The sequence below is a fragment of the Petromyzon marinus genome, unplaced genomic scaffold (assembly GCF_048934315.1).
Source record: "Petromyzon marinus isolate PM22_M1 ecotype Great Lakes invasive population unplaced genomic scaffold, UKy_Petmar_22M1.pri1.0 PM_G_Scaffold_1, whole genome shotgun sequence".
Lineage (NCBI taxonomy): Eukaryota > Metazoa > Chordata > Hyperoartia > Petromyzontiformes > Petromyzontidae > Petromyzon > Petromyzon marinus.
The window spans coordinates 9,957,565-9,977,579 of NW_027422650.1; positions in this window are offsets into that span (position 1 = coordinate 9,957,565).

Here is a 20,015-nt window from a genome sequence, read left to right on the forward strand (position 1 = left end):
CATATTGCATGGGGGACATTGTGCTGGTTGCCATGTTGTATAGGTGATTTCCAAGTCAGCCATATTGCATGGGGGACATTGTGCTGGTGGCCATGTTCTATAGGTGACTTCCAAGTCAGCCATATTGCATTTGGGATATTGTGCTGGTTGTATTGTATAGGTGACTTCCAAGTCAGCGATATTGCATGGGGGACATTGTGCTGGTTGTCTTGTATAGGTGACTTCCAAGTCAGCCATATTGCTTGGGGGACATTGTGCTGGTTGTATTGTATAGGTGACTTCCAAGTCAGCCATATTGCATGGGGGACATTGTGCTGGTGGCCATGTTCTATAGGTGACTTCCAAGTCAGCCATATTGCATTTGGGACATTGTGCTAGTTGTATTGTATAGGTGACTTCCAAGTCAGCCATATTGCATGGGGGACATTGTGCTGGTTGTATTGTATAGGTGACTTCCAAGTGAGCCATATTGCTTGGGGGACATTGTGCTGGTTGCCATGTTCTATAGGTGACTTCCAAGTCAGCCATATTGCTTGGGGGACATTGTGCTGGTTGCCATGTTGTATAGGTGACTTCCAAGTCAGCCATATTGCTTGGGGGACATTGTGCTGGTTGCCATGTTGTATAGGTGACTTCCAAGTCAGCCATATTGCATGGGGGACATTGTGCTGGTGGCCATGTTCTATAGGTGACTTCCAAGTCAGCCATATTGCATGGGGGACATTGTGCTGGTTGTCTTGTATAGGTGACTTCCAAATCAGCCATATTGCATGGGGGACATTGTGCTGGTTGTGTTGTAAAGGTGACTTCCAAATCAGCCATATTGCATGGGGGACATTGTGCTGGTTGCATTGTATAGGTGACTTCCAAGTTAGCCATATTGCATGGGGGACATTCTGCTGGTTGTATTGTATAGGTGACTTCCAAGTCAGCCATATTGCATGGGGGACATTGTGCTGGTGGCCATGTCCTATAGGTGACTTCCAAGTCAGCCATATTGCATGGGGGACATTGTGCTGGTTGTCTTGTATAGGTGACTTCCAAGTCAGCCATATTGCCTGGGGGACATTGTGCTGGTTGTATTGTATAGGTGACTTCCAAGTCAGCCATATTGCATGGGGGACATTGTGCTGGTTGCCATGTTGTATAGGTGACTTCCAAGTCAGCCATATTGCATGGGGGACATTGTGCTGGTGGCCATGTTCTATAGGTGACTTCCAAGTCAGCCATATTGCATTTGGGATATTGTGCTGGTTGTCTTGTATAGGTGAATTCCAAGTCAGCCATATTGCATGGGGGACATTGTGCTGGTTGTGTTGTATAGGTGACTTCCAAATCAGCCATATTGCATGGGGGACATTGTGCTGGTTGTATTGTATAGGTGACTTCCAAGTCAGCCATATTGCATGGGGGACATTGTGCTGGTTGTCTTGTATAGGTGACTTCCAAGTCAGCCATATTGTTTGGGGGACATTGTGCTGGTTGTATTGTATAGGTGACTTCCAAGTCAGCCATATTGCATGGGGGACATTGTGCTGGTGGCCATGTTCTATAGGTGACTTCCAAGTCAGCCATATTGCATTTGGGACATTGTGCTGGTTGTATTGTATAGGTGACTTCCAAGTCAGCCATATTGCATGGGGGACATTGTGCTGGTTGTATTGTATAGGTGACTTCCAAGTGAGCCATATTGCTTGGGGGACATTGTGCTGGTGGCCATGTTCTATAGGTGACTTCCAAGTCAGCCATATTGCATGGGGGAAATTGTGCTGCTTGCCATGTCCTATAGGTGACTTCCAAGTCAGCCATATTGCATGGGGGACATTGTGCTGGTTGTCTTTTATAGGTGACTTCCAAGTCAGCCATATTGCTTGGGGGACATTGTGCTGGTTGCCATGTTCTATAGGTGACTTCCAAGTCAGCCATATTGCTTGGGGGACATTGTGCTGGTGGCCATGTTCTATAGGTGACTTCCAAGTCAGCCATATTGCTTGGGGGACATTGTGCTGGTTGTATTGTATAGGTGACTTCCAAGTCAGCCATATTGCATGGGGGACATTGTACTGGTTGTATTGTATAGGTGACTTCCAAGTCAGCCATATTGCATGGGGGACATTGTGCTGGTGGCCATGTCCTATAGGTGACTTCCAAGTCAGCCATATTGCATGGGGGACATTGTGCTGGTTGTCTTGTATAGGTGACTTCCAAGTCAGCATATTGCTTTGGGGAAATTGTGCTGGTTGCCATGTTGTATAGGTGACTTCCAAGTCAGCCATATTGCATGGGGGACATTGTGCTGGTGGCCATGTTCTATAGGTGACTTCCAAGTCAGCCATATTGCATTTGGGACATTGTGCTGGTTGTCTTGTATAGGTGACTTCCAAGTCAGCCATATTGCATGGGGGAAATTTTGCTGGTTGTGTTGTATAGGTGACTTCCAAATCAGCCATATTGCATGGGGGACATTGTGCTGGTTGTATTGTATAGGTGACTTCCAAGTCAGCCATATTGCATGGGGGACATTGTGCTGGTTGTCTTGTATAGGTGACTTCCAAGTCAGCCATATTGCTTGGGGGACATTGTGCTGGTTGTATTGTATAGGTGACTTCCAAGTCAGCCATATTGCATGGGGGACATTGTGCTGGTTGCCATGTTGTATAGGTGACTTCCAAGTGAGCCATATTGCTTGGGGGACATTGTGTTGGTTGTGTTGTATAGGTGACTTCCAAGTCAGCCATATTGCATGGGGGACATTGTGCTGGTTGTCTTGTATAGGTGACTTCCAAGTCAGCCGTGTTGCATGGGGGACATTGTGCTGGTGGCCATGTTCTATAGGTGACTTCCAAGTCAGCCATATTGCATGGGGGACATTGTGCTGGTTGCCATGTTGTATAGGTGACTTCCAAGTGAGCCATATTGCTTGGGGGACATTGTGCTGGTTGTGTTGTATAGCTGACTTCCAAGTCAGCCATTTTGCATGAGGGACATTGTGCTGGTTGTATTGTATAGGTGACTTCCAAGTCAGCCATATTGCATGAGGGACATTGTGCTGGTTGTATTGTATAGGTGACTTCCAAGTGAGCCATATTGCTTGGGGGACATTGTGCTGGTGGCCATGTTGTATAGGTGACTTCCAAGTCAGCCATATTGCTTGGGGGACATTGTGCTGGTAGCCATGTTCTATAAGTGACTTCCAAGTCAGCCATATTGCATGGGGGACATTGTGCTGGTTGTGTTGTATAGGTGACTTCCAAGTCAGCCATATTGCATGGGGGACATTGTGCTGGTTGTATAGCATAGGTGACTTCCAAGTCAGCCATATTGCATGGGGGACATTGTGCTGGTTGCCATGTTGTATAGGTGACTTCCAAGTCTGCCATATTGCATGGGGGACATTGTGCTGGTGGCCATGTTCTATAGGTGACTTCCAAGTCAGCCATATTGCATGGGGGACATTGTGCTGGTTGTGTTGTATAGGTGACTTCCAAATCAGCCATATTGCATGGGGGACATTGTGCTGGTTGTATTGTATAGGTGACTTCCAAGTCAGCCATATTGCATGGGGGACATTGTGCTGGTTGTATTGTATAGGTGACTTCCAAGTCAGCCATATTGCATGGGGGACATTGTGCTGGTTGCCATGTTGTATAGGTGACTTCCAAGTCAGCCATCTTGCATGGGAGACATTGTGCTGGTGGCCATGTTCTATAGGTGACTTCCAAGTCAGCCATATTGCATTTGGGACATTGTGCTGGTTGTCTTGTATAGGTGACTTCCAAGTCAGCCATATTGCTTGGGGGACATTGTGCTGGTTGCCATGTCCTATAGGTGACTTCCAAGTCAGCCATATTGCATGGGGGACATTGTGCTGGTTGTCTTGTATAGGTGACTTCCAAGTCAGCCATATTGCATGGGGGACATTGTGCTGGTTGCCATGTTGTATAGGTGACTTCCAAGTCAGCCATATTGCATGGGGGACATTGTGCTGGTTGCCATGTTATATAGGTGACTTCCAAGTGAGCCATATTGCTTGGGGGACATTGTGCTGGTTGCCATGTTCTATAGGTGACTTCCAAGTCAGCCATATTGCTTGGGGGACATTGTGCTGGTGGCCATGTTCTATAGGTGACTTCCAAGTCAGCCATATTGCTTGGGGGACATTGTGCTGGTTGCCATGTTGTATAGGTGACTTCCAAGTCAGCCATATTGCATGCGGGACACTGTGCTGGTGGCCATGTTCTATAGGTGACTTCCAAGTCAGCCATATTGCATGGGGGACATTGTGCTGGTTGCCATGTTGTATAGGTGACTTCCAAATCAGCCATATTGCATGGGGGACATTGTGCTGGTTGTATTGTATAGGTGACTTCCAAGTCAGCCATATTGCATGAGGGACATTGTGCTGGTTGTATTGTATAGGTGACTTCCAAGTCATCCATATTGCATGGGGGACATTGTGCTGGTGGCCATGTCCTATAGGTGACTTCCAAGTCAGCCATATTGCATGGGGGACATTGTGCTGGTTGTCTTGTATAGGTGACTTCCAAGTCAGCCATATTGCTTGGGGGACATTGTGCTGGTTGTATTGTATAGGTGACTTCCAAGTCAGCCATATTGCATGGGGGACATTGTGCTGGTTGCCATGTTGTATAGGTGACTTCCAAGTCAGCCATATTGCATGGGGGACATTGTGCTGGTGGCCATGTTCTATAGGTGACTTCCAAGTCAGCCATATTGCATTTGGGACATTGTGCTGGTGGCCATGTTCTATAGGTGACTTCCAAGTCAGCCATATTGCATGGGGGACATTGTGCTGGTTGTCTTGTATAGGTGACTTCCAAGTCAGCCATATTGCATGGGGGACATTGTGCTGGTTGTCTTGTATAGGTGACTTCCAAGTCAGCCATATTGCTTGGGGGACATTGTGCTGGTGGCCATGTTCTATAGGTGACTTCCAAGTCAGCCATATTGCATGGGGGACATTGTGCTGGTTGTCTTGTATAGGTGACTTCCAAGTCAGCCATATTGCATGGGGGACATTGTGCTGGTTGTGTTGTATAGGTGACTTCCAAATCAGCCATATTGCATGGGGGACATTGTGCTGGTTGTATTGTATAGGTGACTTCCAAGTCAGCCATATTGCATGGGGGACATTGTGCTGGTTGTATTGTATAGGTGACTTCCAAGTCAGCCATATTGCATGGGGGACATTGTGCTGGTGGCCATGTCCTATAGGTGACTTCCAAGTCAGCCATATTGCATTTGGGACATTGTGCTGGTTGTATTGTATAGGTGACTTCCAAGTCAGCCATATTGCATGGGGGACATTGTGCTGGTTGTATTGTATAGGTGACTTCCAAGTGAGCCATATTGCTTGGGGGACATTGTGCTGGTGGCCATGTTCTATAGGTGACTTCCAAGTCAGCCATATTGCATGGGGGACATTGTGCTGGTTGCCATGTCCTATAGGTGACTTCCAAGTCAGCCATATTGCATGGGGGACATTGTGCTGGTTGTCTTGTATAGTTGACTTCCAAGTCAGCCATATTGCTTGGGGGACATTGTGCTGGTTGCCATGTTCTATAGGTGACTTCCAAGTCAGCCATATTGCTTGGGGGACATTGTGCTGGTGGCCATGTTCTATAGGTGACTTCCAAGTCAGCCATATTGCTTGGGGGACATTGTGCTGGTTGCCATGTTGTATAGGTGACTTCCAAGTCAGCCATATTGCATGCGGGACATTGTGCTGGTTGCCATGTTGTATAGGTGACTTCCAAATCAGCCATATTGCATGGGGGACATTGTGCTGGTTGTATTGTATAGGTGACTTCCAAGTCAGCCATATTGCATGAGGGACATTGTGCTGGTTGTATTGTATAGGTGACTTCCAAGTCATCCATATTGCATGGGGGACATTGTGCTGGTTGTCTTGTATAGGTGACTTCCAAGTCAGCCATATTGCTTGGGGGACATTGTGCTGGTTGTATTGTATAGGTGACTTCCAAGTCAGCCATATTGCATGGGGGACATTGTGCTGGTTGCCATGTTGTATAGGTGACTTCCAAGTCAGCCATATTGCATGGGGGACATTGTGCTGGTGGCCATGTTCTATAGGTGACTTCCAAGTCAGCCATATTGCATTTGTGACATTGTGCTGGTTGTCTTGTATAGGTGATTTCCAAGTCAGCCATATTGCATGGGTGACATTGTGCTGGTTGTGTTGTATAGGTGACTTCCAAATCAGCCATATTGCATGGGGGACATTGTGCTGGTTGTATTGTATAGGTGACTTCCAAGTCAGCCATATTGCATGGGGGACATTGTGCTGGTTGTCTTGTATAGGTGACTTCTAAGTCAGCCATATTGCTTGGGGGACATTGTGCTGGTTATATTGTATAGGTGACTTCCAAGTCAGCCATATTGCATGGGGGACATTGTGCTGGTTGCCATGTTGTATAGGTGACTTTCAAGTCAGCCATATTGCATGGGGGACATTGTGCTGGTGGCCATGTTCTATAGGTGACTTACAAGTCAGCCATATTGCATTTGAGACATTGTGCTGGTTGTATTGTTTAGGTGACTTCCAAGTCAGCCATATTGCATGGGGGACATTGTGCTGGTTGTATTGTATAGGTGTCTTCCAAGTGAGCCATATTGCTTGGGGGACATTGTGCTGGTGGCCATGTTCTATAGGTGACTTCCAAGTCAGCCATATTGCATGGGGGACATTGTGCTGGTTGCCATGTCCTATAGGTGACTTCCAAGTCAGCCATATTGCATGGGGGACATTGTGCTGGTTGTCTTGTATAGGTGACTTCCAAGTCAGCCATATTGCTTGGGGGACATTGTGCTGGTTGCCATGTTCTATAGGTGACTTCCAAGTCAGCCATATTGCTTGGGGGACATTGTGCTGGTGGCCATGTTCTATAGGTGACTTCCAAGTCAGCCATATTGCTTGGGGGACATTGTGCAGGTTGCCATGTTGTATAGGTGACTTCCAAGTCAGCCATATTGCATGGGGGACATTGTGCTGGTGGCCATGTTCTATAGGTGACTTCCAAGTCAGCCATATTGCATGGGGGACATTGTGCTGGTTGCCATGTTGTATAGGTGACTTCCAAGTCAGCCATATTGCATGGGGGACATTGTGCTGGTTGTATTGTATAGGTGACTTCCAAGTCAGCCATATTGCATGGGGGACATTGTGCTGGTTGCCATGTCCTATAGGTGACTTCCAAGTCAGCCATATTGCATGGGGGAAATTGTGCTGGTTGTCTTGTATAGGTGACTTCCAAGTCAGCCATATTGCTTGGGGGACATTGTGCTGGTTGCCATGTTCTATAGGTGACTTCCAAGTCAGCATATTGCATGGGGGACATTGTGCTGGTGGCCATGTTCTATAGGTGACTTCCAAGTCAGCCATATTGCATGGGGGACATTGTGCTGGTGGCCATGTTCTATAGGTGACTTCCAAGTCAGCCATATTGCTTGGGGGACATTGTGCTGGTTGTATTGTATAGGTGACTTCCAAGTCAGCCATATTGCATGGGGGACATTGTGCTGGTTGCCATGTTGTATAGGTGAATTCCAAGTGAGCCATATTGCTTGGGGGACATTGTGCTGGTTGTGTTGTATAAGGTGACTTCCAAGTCAGCCATATTGCATGGGGGACATTGTGCTGGTTGTCTTGTATAGGTGACTTCCAAGTCAGCCGTGTTGCATGGGGGACATTGTGCTGGTTGTCTTGTATAGGTGACTTCCAAGTCAGCCATATTGCTTGGGGGACATTGTGCTGGTTGCCATGTTCTGTAGGTGACTTCCAAGTCAGCCATATTGCTTGGGGGACATTGTGCTGGTGGCCATGTTCTATAGGTGACTTCCAAGTCAGCCATATTGCTTGGGGGACATTGTGCTGGTTACCATGTTGTATAGGTGACTTCCAAGTCAGCCATATTGCATGGGGGACATTGTGCTGGTGGCCATGTTCTATAGGTGACTTCCAAGTCAGCCATATTGCATTTGGGACATTGTGCTGGTTGTCTTGTATAGGTGACTTCCAAGTCAGCCATATTGCTTGGGGGACATTGTGCTGGTTGCCATGTCCTATAGGTGACTTCCAAGTCAGCCATATTGCATGGGGGACATTGTGCTGGTGGCCATGTTGTATAGGTGACTTCCAAGTCAGCCATATTGCATGGGGGACATTGTGCTGGTTGCCATGTTGTATAGGTGACTTCCAAGTCAGCCATCTTGCATGGGGGACATTGTGCTGGTTGCCATGTTGTATAGGTGACTTCCAAGTGAGCCATATTGCATGGAGGACATTGTGCTGGTTGCCATGTTGTATAGGTGACTTCCAAGTCAGCCATATTGCTTGGGGGACATTGTGCTGGTTGCCATGTTGTATAGGTGACTTCCAAGTCAGCCATATTGCCTGGGGGACATTGTGCTGGTTGTATTGTATAGGTGACTTCCAAGTCAGCCATATTGCAAGGGGGACATTGTGCTGGTTGCCATGTTGTATAGGTGACTTCCAAGTCAGCCATATTGCATGGGGGACATTGTGCTGGTTGCCATGTTGTATAGGTGACTTCCAAGTGAGCCATATTGCTTGGGGGACATTGTGTTGGTTGTGTTGTATAGGTGACTTCCAAGTCAGCCATATTGCATGGGGGACATTGTGCTGGTTGTCTTGTATAGGTGACTTCCAAGTCAGCCGTGTTGCATGGGGGACATTGTGCTGGTGGCCATGTTCTATAGGTGACTTCCAAGTCAGCCATATTGCATGGGGGACATTGTGCTGGTTGCCATGTTGTATAGGTGACTTCCAAGTGAGCCATATTGCTTGGGGGACATTGTGCTGGTTGTGTTGTATAGCTGACTTCCAAGTCAGCCATTTTGCATGAGGGACATTGTGCTGGTTGTATTGTATAGGTGACTTCCAAGTCAGCCATATTGCATGAGGGACATTGTGCTGGTTGTATTGTATAGGTGACTTCCAAGTGAGCCATATTGCTTGGGGGACATTGTGCTGGTGGCCATGTTGTATAGGTGACTTCCAAGTCAGCCATATTGCTTGGGGGACATTGTGCTGGTAGCCATGTTCTATAAGTGACTTCCAAGTCAGCCATATTGCATGGGGGACATTGTGCTGGTTGTGTTGTATAGGTGACTTCCAAGTCAGCCATATTGCATGGGGGACATTGTGCTGGTTGTATAGCATAGGTGACTTCCAAGTCAGCCATATTGCATGGGGGACATTGTGCTGGTTGCCATGTTGTATAGGTGACTTCCAAGTCTGCCATATTGCATGGGGGACATTGTGCTGGTGGCCATGTTGTATAGGTGACTTCCAAATCAGCCATATTGCATGGGGGACATTGTGCTGGTTGTATTGTATAGGTGACTTCCAAGTCAGCCATATTGCATGAGGGACATTGTGCTGGTTGTATTGTATAGGTGACTTCCAAGTCATCCATATTGCATGGGGGACATTGTGCTGGTGGCCATGTCCTATAGGTGACTTCCAAGTCAGCCATATTGCATGGGGGACATTGTGCTGGTTGTCTTGTATAGGTGACTTCCAAGTCAGCCATATTGCTTGGGGGACATTGTGCTGGTTGTATTGTATAGGTGACTTCCAAGTCAGCCATATTGCATGGGGGACATTGTGCTGGTTGCCATGTTGTATAGGTGACTTCCAAGTCAGCCATATTGCATGGGGGACATTGTGCTGGTGGCCATGTTCTATAGGTGACTTCCAAGTCAGCCATATTGCATTTGGGACATTGTGCTGGTGGCCATGTTCTATAGGTGACTTCCAAGTCAGCCATATTGCATGGGGGACATTGTGCTGGTTGTCTTGTATAGGTGACTTCCAAGTCAGCCATATTGCATGGGGGACATTGTGCTGGTTGTCTTGTATAGGTGACTTCCAAGTCAGCCATATTGCTTGGGGGACATTGTGCTGGTGGCCATGTTCTATAGGTGACTTCCAAGTCAGCCATATTGCATGGGGGACATTGTGCTGGTTGTCTTGTATAGGTGACTTCCAAGTCAGCCATATTGCATGGGGGACATTGTGCTGGTTGTGTTGTATAGGTGACTTCCAAATCAGCCATATTGCATGGGGGACATTGTGCTGGTTGTATTGTATAGGTGACTTCCAAGTCAGCCATATTGCATGGGGGACATTGTGCTGGTTGTATTGTATAGGTGACTTCCAAGTCAGCCATATTGCATGGGGGACATTGTGCTGGTTGCCATGTTGTATAGGTGACTTCCAAGTCTGCCATATTGCATGGGGGACATTGTGCTGGTGGCCATGTTCTATAGGTGACTTCCAAGTCAGCCATATTGCATGGGGGACATTGTGCTGGTTGTGTTGTATAGGTGACTTCCAAATCAGCCATATCGCATGGGGGACATTGTGCTGGTTGTATTGTATAGGTGACTTCCAAGTCAGCCATATTGCATGGGGGACATTGTGCTGGTTGTATTGTATAGGTGACTTCCAAGTCAGCCATATTGCATGGGGGACATTGTGCTGGTTGCCATGTTGTATAGGTGACTTCCAAGTCTGCCATATTGCATGGGGGACATTGTGCTGGTGGCCATGTTCTATAGGTGACTTCCAAGTCAGCCATATTGCTTGGGGAACATTGTGCTGGTAGCCATGTTCTATAAGTGACTTCCAAGTCAGCCATATTGCATGGGGGACATTGTGCTGGTTGTGTTGTATAGGTGACTTCCAAGTCAGCCATATTGCATGGGGGACATTGTGCTGGTTGTATAGCATAGGTGACTTCCAAGTCAGCCATATTGCATGGGGGACATTGTGCTGGTTGCCATGTTGTATAGGTGACTTCCAAGTCTGCCATATTGCATGGGGGACATTGTGCTGGTGGCCATGTTCTATAGGTGACTTCCAAGTCAGCCATATTGCATGGGGGACATTGTGCTGGTTGTGTTGTATAGGTGACTTCCAAATCAGCCATATCGCATGGGGGACATTGTGCTGGTTGTATTGTATAGGTGACTTCCAAGTCAGCCATATTGCATGGGGGACATTGTGCTGGTTGTATTGTATAGGTGACTTCCAAGTCAGCCATATTGCATGGGGGACATTGTGCTGGTTGCCATGTTGTATAGGTGACTTCCAAGTCAGCCATCTTGCATGGGAGACATTGTGCTGGTGGCCATGTTCTATAGGTGACTTCCAAGTCAGCCATATTGCATTTGGGACATTGTGCTGGTTGTCTTGTATAGGTGACTTCCAAGTCAGCCATATTGCTTGGGGGACATTGTGCTGGTTGCCATGTCCTATAGGTGACTTCCAAGTCAGCCATATTGCATGGGGGACATTGTGCTGGTTGTCTTGTATAGGTGACTTCCAAGTCAGCCATATTGCATGGGGGACATTGTGCTGGTTGCCATGTTGTATAGGTGACTTCCAAGTCAGCCATATTGCATGGGGGACATTGTGCTGGTTGCCATGTTATATAGGTGACTTCCAAGTGAGCCATATTGCTTGGGGGACATTGTGCTGGTTGCCATGTTCTATAGGTGACTTCCAAGTCAGCCATATTGCTTGGGGGACATTGTGCTGGTGGCCATGTTCTATAGGTGACTTCCAAGTCAGCCATATTGCTTGGGGGACATTGTGCTGGTTGCCATGTTGTATAGGTGACTTCCAAGTCAGCCATATTGCATGCGGGACACTGTGCTGGTGGCCATGTTCTATAGGTGACTTCCAAGTCAGCCATATTGCATGGGGGACATTGTGCTGGTTGCCATGTTGTATAGGTGACTTCCAAATCAGCCATATTGCATGGGGGACATTGTGCTGGTTGTATTGTATAGGTGACTTCCAAGTCAGCCATATTGCATGAGGGACATTGTGCTGGTTGTATTGTATAGGTGACTTCCAAGTCATCCATATTGCATGGGGGACATTGTGCTGGTGGCCATGTCCTATAGGTGACTTCCAAGTCAGCCATATTGCATGGGGGACATTGTGCTGGTTGTCTTGTATAGGTGACTTCCAAGTCAGCCATATTGCTTGGGGGACATTGTGCTGGTTGTATTGTATAGGTGACTTCCAAGTCAGCCATATTGCATGGGGGACATTGTGCTGGTTGCCATGTTGTATAGGTGACTTCCAAGTCAGCCATATTGCATGGGGGACATTGTGCTGGTGGCCATGTTCTATAGGTGACTTCCAAGTCAGCCATATTGCATTTGGGACATTGTGCTGGTGGCCATGTTCTATAGGTGACTTCCAAGTCAGCCATATTGCATGGGGGACATTGTGCTGGTTGTCTTGTATAGGTGACTTCCAAGTCAGCCATATTGCATGGGGGACATTGTGCTGGTTGTCTTGTATAGGTGACTTCCAAGTCAGCCATATTGCTTGGGGGACATTGTGCTGGTGGCCATGTTCTATAGGTGACTTCCAAGTCAGCCATATTGCATGGGGGACATTGTGCTGGTTGTCTTGTATAGGTGACTTCCAAGTCAGCCATATTGCATGGGGGACATTGTGCTGGTTGTGTTGTATAGGTGACTTCCAAATCAGCCATATTGCATGGGGGACATTGTGCTGGTTGTATTGTATAGGTGACTTCCAAGTCAGCCATATTGCATGGGGGACATTGTGCTGGTTGTATTGTATAGGTGACTTCCAAGTCAGCCATATTGCATGGGGGACATTGTGCTGGTGGCCATGTCCTATAGGTGACTTCCAAGTCAGCCATATTGCATGGGGGACATTGTGCTGGTTGTCTTGTATAGGTGACTTCCAAGTCAGCCATATTGCTTGGGGGACATTGTGCTGGTTGTATTGTATAGGTGACTTCCAAGTCAGCCATATTGCATGGGGGACATTGTGCTGGTTGCCATGTTGTATAGGTGACTTCCAAGTCAGCCATATTGCATGGGGGACATTGTGCTGGTGGCCATGTTCTATAGGTGACTTCCAAGTCAGCCATATTGCATTTGGGACATTGTGCTGGTTGTATTGTATAGGTGACTTCCAAGTCAGCCATATTGCATGGGGGACATTGTGCTGGTTGTATTGTATAGGTGACTTCCAAGTGAGCCATATTGCTTGGGGGACATTGTGCTGGTGGCCATGTTCTATAGGTGACTTCCAAGTCAGCCATATTGCATGGGGGACATTGTGCTGGTTGCCATGTCCTATAGGTGACTTCCAAGTCAGCCATATTGCATGGGGGACATTGTGCTTGTTGTCTTGTATAGTTGACTTCCAAGTCAGCCATATTGCTTGGGGGACATTGTGCTGGTTGCCATGTTCTATAGGTGACTTCCAAGTCAGCCATATTGCTTGGGGGACATTGTGCTGGTGGCCATGTTCTATAGGTGACTTCCAAGTCAGCCATATTGCTTGGGGGACATTGTGCTGGTTGCCATGTTGTATAGGTGACTTCCAAGTCAGCCATATTGCATGCGGGACATTGTGCTGGTTGCCATGTTGTATAGGTGACTTCCAAATCAGCCATATTGCATGGGGGACATTGTGCTGGTTGTATTGTATAGGTGACTTCCAAGTCAGCCATATTGCATGAGGGACATTGTGCTGGTTGTATTGTATAGGTGACTTCCAAGTCATCCATATTGCATGGGGGACATTGTGCTGGTGGCCATGTCCTATAGGTGACTTTCAAGTCAGCCATATTGCATGGGGGACATTGTGCTGGTTGTCTTGTATAGGTGACTTCCAAGTCAGCCATATTGCTTGGGGGACATTGTGCTGGTTGTATTGTATAGGTGACTTCCAAGTCAGCCATATTGCATGGGGGACATTGTGCTGGTTGCCATGTTGTATAGGTGACTTCCAAGTCAGCCATATTGCATGGGGGACATTGTGCTGGTGGCCATGTTCTATAGGTGACTTCCAAGTCAGCCATATTGCATTTGTGACATTGTGCTGGTTGTCTTGTATAGGTGATTTCCAAGTCAGCCATATTGCATGGGTGACATTGTGCTGGTTGTGTTGTATAGGTGACTTCCAAATCAGCCATATTGCATGGGGGACATTGTGCTGGTTGTATTGTATAGGTGACTTCCAAGTCAGCCATATTGCATGGGGGACATTGTGCTGGTTGTCTTGTATAGGTGACTTCTAAGTCAGCCATATTGCTTGGGGGACATTGTGCTGGTTATATTGTATAGGTGACTTCCAAGTCAGCCATATTGCATGGGGGACATTGTGCTGGTTGCCATGTTGTATAGGTGACTTTCAAGTCAGCCATATTGCATGGGGGACATTGTGCTGGTGGCCATGTTCTATAGGTGACTTACAAGTCAGCCATATTGCATTTGAGACATTGTGCTGGTTGTATTGTTTAGGTGACTTCCAAGTCAGCCATATTGCATGGGGGACATTGTGCTGGTTGTATTGTATAGGTGTCTTCCAAGTGAGCCATATTGCTTGGGGGACATTGTGCTGGTGGCCATGTTCTATAGGTGACTTCCAAGTCAGCCATATTGCATGGGGGACATTGTGCTGGTTGCCATGTCCTATAGGTGACTTCCAAGTCAGCCATATTGCATGGGGGACATTGTGCTGGTTGTCTTGTATAGGTGACTTCCAAGTCAGCCATATTGCTTGGGGGACATTGTGCTGGTTGCCATGTTCTATAGGTGACTTCCAAGTCAGCCATATTGCTTGGGGGACATTGTGCTGGTGGCCATGTTCTATAGGTGACTTCCAAGTCAGCCATATTGCTTGGGGGACATTGTGCTGGTTGCCATGTTGTATAGGTGACTTCCAAGTCAGCCATATTGCATGGGGGACATTGTGCTGGTGGCCATGTTCTATAGGTGACTTCCAAGTCAGCCATATTGCATGGGGGACATTGTGCTGGTTGCCATGTTGTATAGGTGACTTCCAAGTCAGCCATATTGCATGGGGGACATTGTGCTGGTTGTATTGTATAGGTGACTTCCAAGTCAGCCATATTGCATGGGGGACATTGTGCTGGTTGCCATGTCCTATAGGTGACTTCCAAGTCAGCCATATTGCATGGGGGAAATTGTGCTGGTTGTCTTGTATAGGTGACTTCCAAGTCAGCCATATTGCTTGGGGGACATTGTGCTGGTTGCCATGTTCTATAGGTGACTTCCAAGTCAGCATATTGCATGGGGGACATTGTGCTGGTGGCCATGTTCTATAGGTGACTTCCAAGTCAGCCATATTGCATGGGGGACATTGTGCTGGTGGCCATGTTCTATAGGTGACTTCCAAGTCAGCCATATTGCTTGGGGGACATTGTGCTGGTTGTATTGTATAGGTGACTTCCAAGTCAGCCATATTGCATGGGGGACATTGTGCTGGTTGCCATGTGGTATAGGTGAATTCCAAGTGAGCCATATTGCTTGGGGGACATTGTGCTGGTTGTGTTGTATAAGGTGACTTCCAAGTCAGCCATATTGCATGGGGGACATTGTGCTGGTTGTCTTGTATAGGTGACTTCCAAGTCAGCCGTGTTGCATGGGGGACATTGTGCTGGTTGTCTTGTATAGGTGACTTCCAAGTCAGCCATATTGCTTGGGGGACATTGTGCTGGTTGCCATGTTCTGTAGGTGACTTCCAAGTCAGCCATATTGCTTGGGGGACATTGTGCTGGTGGCCATGTTCTATAGGTGACTTCCAAGTCAGCCATATTGCTTGGGGGACATTGTGCTGGTTACCATGTTGTATAGGTGACTTCCAAGTCAGCCATATTGCATGGGGGACATTGTGCTGGTGGCCATGTTCTATAGGTGACTTCCAAGTCAGCCATATTGCATTTGGGACATTGTGCTGGTTGTCTTGTATAGGTGACTTCCAAGTCAGCCATATTGCTTGGGGGACATTGTGCTGGTTGCCATGTCCTATAGGTGACTTCCAAGTCAGCCATATTGCATGGGGGACATTGTGCTGGTGGCCATGTTGTATAGGTGACTTCCAAGTCAGCCATATTGCATGGGGGACATTGTGCTGGTTGCCATGTTGTATAGGTGACTTCCAAGTCAGCCATCTTGCATGGGGGACATTGTGCTGGTTGCCATGTTGTATAGGTGACTTCCAAGTGAGCCATATTGCATGGGGGACATTGTGCTGGTTGCCATGTTGTATAGGTGACTTCCAAGTCAGCCATATTGCTTGGGGGACATTGTGCTGGTTGCCATGTTGTATAGGTGACTTCCAAGTCAGCCATATTGCCTGGGGGACATTGTGCTGGTTGTATTGTATAGGTGACTTCCAAGTCAGCCATATTGCAAGGGGGACATTGTGCTGGTTGCCATGTTGTATAGGTGACTTCCAAGTCAGCCATATTGCATGGGGGACATTGTGCTGGTTGCCATGTTGTATAGGTGACTTCCAAGTGAGCCATATTGCTTGGGGGACATTGTGTTGGTTGTGTTGTATAGGTGACTTCCAAGTCAGCCATATTGCATGGGGGACATTGTGCTGGTTGTCTTGTATAGGTGACTTCCAAGTCAGCCGTGTTGCATGGGGGACATTGTGCTGGTGGCCATGTTCTATAGGTGACTTCCAAGTCAGCCATATTGCATGGGGGACATTGTGCTGGTTGCCATGTTGTATAGGTGACTTCCAAGTGAGCCATATTGCTTGGGGGACATTGTGCTGGTTGTGTTGTATAGCTGACTTCCAAGTCAGCCATTTTGCATGAGGGACATTGTGCTGGTTGTATTGTATAGGTGACTTCCAAGTCAGCCATATTGCATGAGGGACATTGTGCTGGTTGTATTGTATAGGTGACTTCCAAGTGAGCCATATTGCTTGGGGGACATTGTGCTGGTGGCCATGTTGTATAGGTGACTTCCAAGTCAGCCATATTGCTTGGGGGACATTGTGCTGGTAGCCATGTTCTATAAGTGACTTCCAAGTCAGCCATATTGCATGGGGGACATTGTGCTGGTTGTGTTGTATAGGTGACTTCCAAGTCAGCCATATTGCATGGGGGACATTGTGCTGGTTGTATAGCATAGGTGACTTCCAAGTCAGCCATATTGCATGGGGGACATTGTGCTGGTTGCCATGTTGTATAGGTGACTTCCAAGTCTGCCATATTGCATGGGGGACATTGTGCTGGTGGCCATGTTCTATAGGTGACTTCCAAGTCAGCCATATTGCATGGGGGACATTGTGCTGGTTGTGTTGTATAGGTGACTTCCAAATCAGCCATATTGCATGGGGGACATTGTGCTGGTTGTATTGTATAGGTGACTTCCAAGTCAGCCATATTGCATGGGGGACATTGTGCTGGTTGTATTGTATAGGTGACTTCCAAGTCAGCCATATTGCATGGGGGACATTGTGCTGGTTGCCATGTTGTATAGGTGACTTCCAAGTCAGCCATCTTGCATGGGAGACATTGTGCTGGTGGCCATGTTCTATAGGTGACTTCCAAGTCAGCCATATTGCATTTGGGACATTGTGCTGGTTGTCTTGTATAGGTGACTTCCAAGTCAGCCATATTGCTTGGGGGACATTGTGCTGGTTGCCATGTCCTATAGGTGACTTCCAAGTCAGCCATATTGCATGGGGGACATTGTGCTGGTTGTCTTGTATAGGTGACTTCCAAGTCAGCCATATTGCATGGGGGACATTGTGCTGGTTGCCATGTTGTATAGGTGACTTCCAAGTCAGCCATATTGCATGGGGGACATTGTGCTGGTTGCCATGTTATATAGGTGACTTCCAAGTGAGCCATATTGCTTGGGGGACATTGTGCTGGTTGCCATGTTCTATAGGTGACTTCCAAGTCAGCCATATTGCTTGGGGGACATTGTGCTGGTGGCCATGTTCTATAGGTGACTTCCAAGTCAGCCATATTGCTTGGGGGACATTGTGCTGGTTGCCATGTTGTATAGGTGACTTCCAAGTCAGCCATATTGCATGCGGGACACTGTGCTGGTGGCCATGTTCTATAGGTGACTTCCAAGTCAGCCATATTGCATGGGGGACATTGTGCTGGTTGCCATGTTGTATAGGTGACTTCCAAATCAGCCATATTGCATGGGGGACATTGTGCTGGTTGTATTGTATAGGTGACTTCCAAGTCAGCCATATTGCATGAGGGACATTGTGCTGGTTGTATTGTATAGGTGACTTCCAAGTCATCCATATTGCATGGGGGACATTGTGCTGGTGGCCATGTCCTATAGGTGACTTCCAAGTCAGCCATATTGCATGGGGGACATTGTGCTGGTTGTCTTGTATAGGTGACTTCCAAGTCAGCCATATTGCTTGGGGGACATTGTGCTGGTTGTATTGTATAGGTGACTTCCAAGTCAGCCATATTGCATGGGGGACATTGTGCTGGTTGCCATGTTGTATAGGTGACTTCCAAGTCAGCCATATTGCATGGGGGACATTGTGCTGGTGGCCATGTTCTATAGGTGACTTCCAAGTCAGCCATATTGCATTTGGGACATTGTGCTGGTGGCCATGTTCTATAGGTGACTTCCAAGTCAGCCATATTGCATGGGGGACATTGTGCTGGTTGTCTTGTATAGGTGACTTCCAAGTCAGCCATATTGCATGGGGGACATTGTGCTGGTTGTCTTGTATAGGTGACTTCCAAGTCAGCCATATTGCTTGGGGGACATTGTGCTGGTGGCCATGTTCTATAGGTGACTTCCAAGTCAGCCATATTGCATGGGGGACATTGTGCTGGTTGTCTTGTATAGGTGACTTCCAAGTCAGCCATATTGCATGGGGGACATTGTGCTGGTTGTGTTGTATAGGTGACTTCCAAATCAGCCATATTGCATGGGGGACATTGTGCTGGTTGTATTGTATAGGTGACTTCCAAGTCAGCCATATTGCATGGGGGACATTGTGCTGGTTGTATTGTATAGGTGACTTCCAAGTCAGCCATATTGCATGGGGGACATTGTGCTGGTGGCCATGTCCTATAGGTGACTTCCAAGTCAGCCATATTGCATTTGGGACATTGTGCTGGTTGTATTGTATAGGTGACTTCCAAGTCAGCCATATTGCATGGGGGACATTGTGCTGGTTGTATTGTATAGGTGACTTCCAAGTGAGCCATATTGCTTGGGGGACATTGTGCTGGTGGCCATGTTCTATAGGTGACTTCCAAGTCAGCCATATTGCATGGGGGACATTGTGCTGGTTGCCATGTCCTATAGGTGACTTCCAAGTCAGCCATATTGCATGGGGGACATTGTGCTGGTTGTCTTGTATAGTTGACTTCCAAGTCAGCCATATTGCTTGGGGGACATTGTGCTGGTTGCCATGTTCTATAGGTGACTTCCAAGTCAGCCATATTGCTTGGGGGACATTGTGCTGGTGGCCATGTTCTATAGGTGACTTCCAAGTCAGCCATATTGCTTGGGGGACATTGTGCTGGTTGCCATGTTGTATAGGTGACTTCCAAGTCAGCCATATTGCATGCGGGACATTGTGCTGGTTGCCATGTTGTATAGGTGACTTCCAAATCAGCCGTATTGCATGGGGGACATTGTGCTGGTTGTATTGTATAGGTGACTTCCAAGTCAGCCATATTGCATGAGGGACATTGTGCTGGTTGTATTGTATAGGTGACTTCCAAGTCATCCATATTGCATGGGGGACATTGTGCTGGTTGTCTTGTATAGGTGACTTCCAAGTCAGCCATATTGCTTGGGGGACATTGTGCTGGTTGTATTGTATAGGTGACTTCCAAGTCAGCCATATTGCATGGGGGACATTGTGCTGGTTGCCATGTTGTATAGGTGACTTCCAAGTCAGCCATATTGCATGGGGGACATTGTGCTGGTGGCCATGTTCTATAGGTGACTTCCAAGTCAGCCATATTGCATTTGTGACATTGTGCTGGTTGTCTTGTATAGGTGATTTCCAAGTCAGCCATATTGCATGGGTGACATTGTGCTGGTTGTGTTGTATAGGTGACTTCCAAATCAGCCATATTGCATGGGGGACATTGTGCTGGTTGTATTGTATAGGTGACTTCCAA